Source organism: Elaeis guineensis, chromosome 13 (assembly GCF_000442705.2).
Source record: "Elaeis guineensis isolate ETL-2024a chromosome 13, EG11, whole genome shotgun sequence".
NCBI lineage: Eukaryota > Viridiplantae > Streptophyta > Magnoliopsida > Arecales > Arecaceae > Elaeis > Elaeis guineensis.
The window spans coordinates 6,391,756-6,398,295 of record NC_026005.2 but is presented as its reverse complement, the minus strand read 5'-3'; positions in this window follow the sequence as shown (position 1 = coordinate 6,398,295).

The following is a 6,540-nucleotide window of genomic DNA, read 5'->3' as shown; positions in this document are numbered from 1 at the left end:
TCGCAAAACTCCGAATCGAGGTCAGTGCTTGACCAAGTTGGAGACCGATAGGAATCCAAGCAAAAAAAGGGCACATTCCTTCCAAAGGTGATCTATAGTCAAAAGTCAACTCATCAAAGTTTATCTGATCGAAGATCCTCTGATGCTTAAGTTAGCCGGAACCTTGAAAATAGTCAGAAAAAATAGAAGGAAGATGAAAATTATTTTTGTTGATTAGAACTTATCTGAGGATCTCCTTCTTCCCTCTTTATATGGAAGAGATTCCAAGATTTACTATGGCATTCAATAATGGGGCCAGATCACACGCGCCCACATCACACACTTCCATTGTGGAAGGTTGTCATGTGCATGATGGCAGAAATATTAGCCCACATGCATACAAACAAGAGAAATGAAAATAGTTTGGATCATGCGGAGTCCAACTGGGTCAAAGGAGTCAATTTGGAAGAGTCAAGTCATGGTCATCTATTGTCCTCATTGGTATGTTGCCGAGGTGGCTCCTTAGGTGATGGTCGAGGTCCAGAATTCGGAGGGGGGGGCTCTACAACACTTGCCTTCCACTCTGGAGCTTGAAATGATTTCATAATTTCAAATGAAGGGAGTAGCTAGCCATCCCATGTGATTTGCCAGATCTCAATCATCGACTTGAATCCAGGATGAAAGCTCTTCCTACACGATTTTGATTTCAAATTTAAAGTCAAATTTCAAGCGGAGAGGAAGATTCTGCATCTGCATTAATACACTGCTTCAAGGATTGTTTTGTCATAATGAGGTGTGTGTAGGCTAGGACAACATGTCAATATGGTTTGAAATGATTTGAAATGGCGATTCCGACAATCATCCTTTAGCCTATCTTAGCTTGCCATATGGCAAGATCTAGTTGATTTTGTATCACATTGTATAGATTGAGCTATTGGCTCTCTATGTGATCTCTATGATTGACACATGGCACAATCAAAAGTTGGTGCGATGAATTGTTGTACGATCTATTGATGCAAATGCTATCATGTGTGGTGATCCTGAGGTCGGTGTGTCAAACCATCACGGCGATCTCAGCTATAAAAATGGGTGTAAAGAGGGAAGGGGCTACCCACTCCTCTTATTTATCTTCGCTAGCTTATTCCATTGCTCGCAAACTCAGTCATTTCAACTGACATCCAATCCAACATCACCATCTTCTTTGGCATTGGTCATCGTCATCATCTTCTCCAACTCTAATTATCGTTGACTTCCCAAGGCACCATCGTTTAGTCCCTTTTCCCCCTTTCTTTTTGTTGTCCCTCTTAGTTCTCCTACTTTGTTGTCTCTCTTTATTTCATTTCCTTTTGCTTCCTTAATGGCATCGAGTGGTAGTAAGGCCAAGTCCGACGATTGGGCTCCTCGATCGCCTACTCCTCAAGTCCAACCCAAAGCTTTGCCTCGAGCCTCCTCATTGCGGCTCGTGCCTTGCCAATCCTAATGCTCTGAGAGTCCAATACATGGATTTGAGGCATTCTACGGTCTCGCAAATGAGCCAAGCTCATTAACCCTGACCTAACAAAAAATTTTGAGCTCAGTTTTTCATTCCAAACTGGTATCACTTAGAATTCTCTAGTCGGGATGACCGGATGACCCGAGCTTTGGATGGGCACCTTGGTATTTATGAGGGATTCCTTTAGGCCAGTCTTCGGTTATCTTTACATCCCTTCATTATTAATCTTCTTGACTTCTATAGGATAATTTTTGCTCAACTTGCTCCAAACTCTTTTTATATCATCACAATTTTTGTAGTCATGTGTGATCTCCTTGGCATTGTGTTAAGGTGTTTGCTCTTTCGGACTGGTGGTATTTTTTATCTCGGATAGGGCACTAGTTCATTCAGGGGTTGTCCTCCTCGATACAAATCTAGAAAATTCATTTTTCTTTATTTCATCCGACTAGCCTTAAGGCTTCAACAGGATCTAGGGCAAGTCCAGACTATCTCGAAGTAAGAACTCCCATCCTAATCTTGAGATGAGGAGAATTTTAATAGTCTGCTCAAGGTTGAAGTACTGTCGCTGTAGAAGATTATGATAGAATAGATGTTTTCAACACCAGATTGAATTCCGTGAATCCTAAGGGTATAACTCCTAGGTGTCCTTTTTCCTGTGATCTTTCTCTTTAACCTTTTTAGTTTGATTGCAAACTACTATTATCAATTTTGCAGCGACGAGGCCAAGTGCTGATTCTGTCAGGAGTTCCCTATGGAGGAGGTCAGGTGGCTCCTAAGGTGAGTCAGCCAGGAAGAAGGCAAGGGTGTAGTTTTTCAATCTTAATTCTGTGAGGTTGTAGTTTTTCGATCTTAATTCTGAGATCCTAGCTGGAGCTAAGATATCTCGATGAGGTTGGTGGTCTTTCAACCTTGATTCGGAGATCCTAGCCGAAGCTGAAAAATCTCCATAAGGTCGATGGTATTCTGACCTCAAGTTTGGAGGTCCCAGCTGGAGTTGGGATATCCCAGTCGACAATCCAAGTGGCTTTTTATAGAGAACCTGATCAACTTTTAGAAAAAATAGTAGAGTAATTTATTAATATTCAATGCAAAATTTAAATCCTACAGATGGTACACTCTAAGATTATTTGCTTTCTATGTTCAGGATATTAAAGTGCCATCGAGGTCCTTAGTTTGCAGGCCTCTGGTCGGAGGACTTCAGCAACTTGGAAGATTCCTTCCCAAGATAGTTTTTCTTGCTTGCCAAGCTTGGACACTTCAACTTTTCAGAGTACAAGATCATCAAGTCGAAAACTCTTGGACTTCACTCAGGCATTGTAATAGCAAGCTACGCACTGTTGGTATGAGGCCATCCATATCCATGCTAATTTCTTATTTTATTGAGCAAATCAAGGTTGGCTCGAAGTTGATTAATATTGCTCTGCTCATCGAAGTGCTCGACTTTGGTCATTGGCAGGCCAATCTCCACTAGAATAACTACTTCGATATCGAAGGCAAAGTTGAATAAGATTTGTCTAGTCGGGATCTAATGTGTGGTCAGGTATGCCTAGAGGATGCTGTAGATCTCTTTAGTCCAAAGTCCCTTGGCCTTGTTTAATCTTACCTTAAAACCTAGCAAAATTGTTTGGTTGGTTATCTTGACTTCTTCGTTGGATTGAGGATGACCAATCGAGGTGAGCTTACAATCGATGTGGAGATCTGAGCAAAACTCTTTGAATGTAGGATTGTTGAGCTGTCACCTCCTATCAATGATTATGGCATATGGTAAGCCAAAGTCGCATATGATAGACTTTCAAATGAAGTTTTATGCTTTTTTCTTGGTGATTTATGCCAATGGTTCTACTCAATCCACTTGGTGAAGTAGTCAGTGCTGATAATGAGAAATTTTAGCTAACTAGTCACCTATGGGAATGGCCCAAGGATGTCAATTCCTCATTGGATGAAAGGCCAAAGGGTAGAGATCGGTGTGAGCTACATTGCTAGTTAGCTTGAGATATTTACATGTCTTTGACATTGGTCACACTATCTGATATCCTATTGCAATTCAGTAGTAGTATCCCTCTTAGAGCACCTTATAAGCTAGTGCCTTTCTCTCCCAAGTGATTACTGTAAATGCTCTCGTGCACATTTCAAAAAGCATACTCTACTTCCATTGATCGAAGGCACCTGAGCAGCGGCAGGAAGTATGACTTCTTATAGAGTTTTCCATCAAGTAGCACATACCAAGAGCCCTGGAGCTTCATCCTTTTGGCTTTAGCTCTGTCTGTAGACAAGATGCCTTCCCTCAAATAGTCAGTATTGGGTCAATCCAGCTCAACTCATGGTTGGCCTGCATGACTAAATCCTGGTCTTCATTAATGCTGGGTTTCTCTATATGCTCGATGAAGATCTTCTTTTTGAGCATAGGATATCCTGAGGTGGTGAGATAGGATACAATATCAGTTTGGACGTTTTCCAACCTCAAAATTTGCTGGACCTCAAGGTGCTTAAAGATCGATAAGATATGCCTAAGCTTTTATAGGTATCCTATAAATACGGGATAGTAGTTTACCTTGGTTAGATCTGATGTCTGTCATGCCTTGGGTAGGAGCCAACCTACTCGTCTCGATGCCGGCCAAGCAAAGGTATCAGACCGAGATTCCTAGGATTTGTTATACATCAGGTGGTTATCATATCTGGTCCACATTTTAGATATGGTCCAAATCCAACAGATGATAGCTCACCTTAGCCAAATAAGATAGAAGCAACGTGATTCTCTCAATTACCCCTATTTTTTTTCAGAGATGACCATCTACCCCACCTATAAATAGGAGAAACATGGAACCCCTAGGTATGGTCTCATGCTCCACTCTCTCCCTCTTTTTCACTATTCTCTGATGATTGACTTGAGCATCAAAGTATCCTTGCTGAAAATAACTTCAACAAGGAACATGATTTGTAAGTTCACTTCCATTTAGTGTGCTGCCAGCATCTAGCTACTTTAGATCCACCTACTCCAATATCAGATTAACCATCAATAGTAACAGATTGGTACTAGAAAAAAAGATCCAAGCTTGATTTTAAAAAAAAGCACAAATCTACAATCATAGGATTTCGAAGAAGGGGTTGAATGCCTCACGTCGCTCCAACAAGATAGTATCTCGGCCAATCAAGGTGCAAACCCAACCAAGGCATTACCTCAGGTTGGGGTATCACCTCACCGGCCCAAAATACAGCTCCATCCCCTAAGCATACTTCAAGGATAGCCCCCAAATAGTCAACCTGCTCATCCTATAGGTATAGACCTTAGCTGCAGTCTTTCAAATAATCCAACAAGCAACTACAGCCTCACAGCTAGTTCCTCAACAAGCACATCTGTAACAACAACTTCAGCCACTCCCTCGTAATCTGGATCGAGCACAATAGAGTCGGCACAACCGACCAAGGAGTCTAGAATGTGCATGGCCACCAAAGATATTTCTTGACTCTCCAATCAAGCAAGGATTTTACCCCAAGGCGATCCTTGCCTTGGCATTCAGAACATTACATTGCCCGAGATATCGATGTAGATCAAAGGCTCTAAGAAATGTATCAGCAAATTGAGGTGCTGTGTGGTTGAGATTTGGTGCAAAATGGTGAGGTCAGCATTAACCCTTCAACAAGAGGATCATGGATGCCAATCTTAAGCTACTTTAAAATACTGTAACTAGAGACATATGACAAGATGACCGACCCAGTAGACCACTTAAAAATTTTCAAGGCCCTTATGCTTTTGCATGGTGCTATCGATGGAATCCTCTGTACATCGAGCCTTTCCTTAATACTGGTATTCAAACCTCCAACCAAGCTCGATCCATTCTTTTGAACAACTCAACCGATCATTTATGGCCACTTTATTAGCAATCGAAGGTAATGCCACAGATCCAGCTCTCTAATAAATATTAAGCAAAGAGAAGAAGAATCCATTAGGGATTATGTGAACCTTCAATATGTGAACCTTCAATGCAACTTCACTTGGAAGTGTGTGACCTCGACCAATCGGTCGCCATGTCATACCTAAAAGGCAGACTTCTGAAGTGCTAGTTCTTCTTCTCCCTGAAAAAGAAGTACCTGAAGGATTTTGTCCAAATGCAAGCTTGGGTAGAAAAGTATGCTAATGCCGAGGAAGCTATGGAGCTGCATGGAGGTTCCCCAAAGAGGAATTAATCCAAAGAAAAGAGGCAACAAAGCAAAGAAAATAAAAATAAGCCAAGACATAATGATCGATGTGGAAGGAGCTTGCATCGATCTCAAACTCCTCGAACTCGTCGATCTAAGATCCCATCTCGGTGTCAGTGGTCAAGCTGCTTACTGAGGAAGTTTGCTACTTATACTCCCTTGAATGCTACAAGGACACACATCCAGATGGAGATCAAAGACAATAGCTAGCTACTGAGGTCAAGAAGGATGTAAGCCCCACCAACCCGACGTGATCCGAAGAAATACTATTATTGCACCATGACCACATGCACGATATTAAGGAATGCATCTAGCTTAGAGACAAGATCGAGGAACTTATCCGATGATGATTGCCTGACAAGTGAGGCCCGACTTGAACTACCCTAGCTCGAAGAAAATTCGGACAATCGACCCACTGCTGGAGTCATCAACACCATAACCAGAGGGTAATTTGATGGTTGGACAAAGGCTTATGGACAAGGGAGTAAAGTATCATCGGCCAAGAAATAAAAAACTGGAGACATCATATCTTCTCCAAAAAAAATACTCAAAAAATTTAATCTCTGCATAATGATGCGGTCGTTGTAACTTTAAACATAGCTACTTATGATGTATGCTGCATCTTGATTGATAATAGAAGCTCTACCGACTTATCGTTGTATGGTGCTTTTTCTATGATGCATCTTATCTTGAATTGGTCTGCAAAGCTTGACTCCCGCTCATCCGATTCTCGAGAGATGCAATCTCTGTCGAGGGGGTCATTATACTATCAGTTACGGTTGGCCAAACCCTCCCAGAGCAATCAAAAGTACAGTTCGATTTCTTGGTCATAAAGGTCCCATCAGCGTACAATGCCATCCTCAACTGATTTG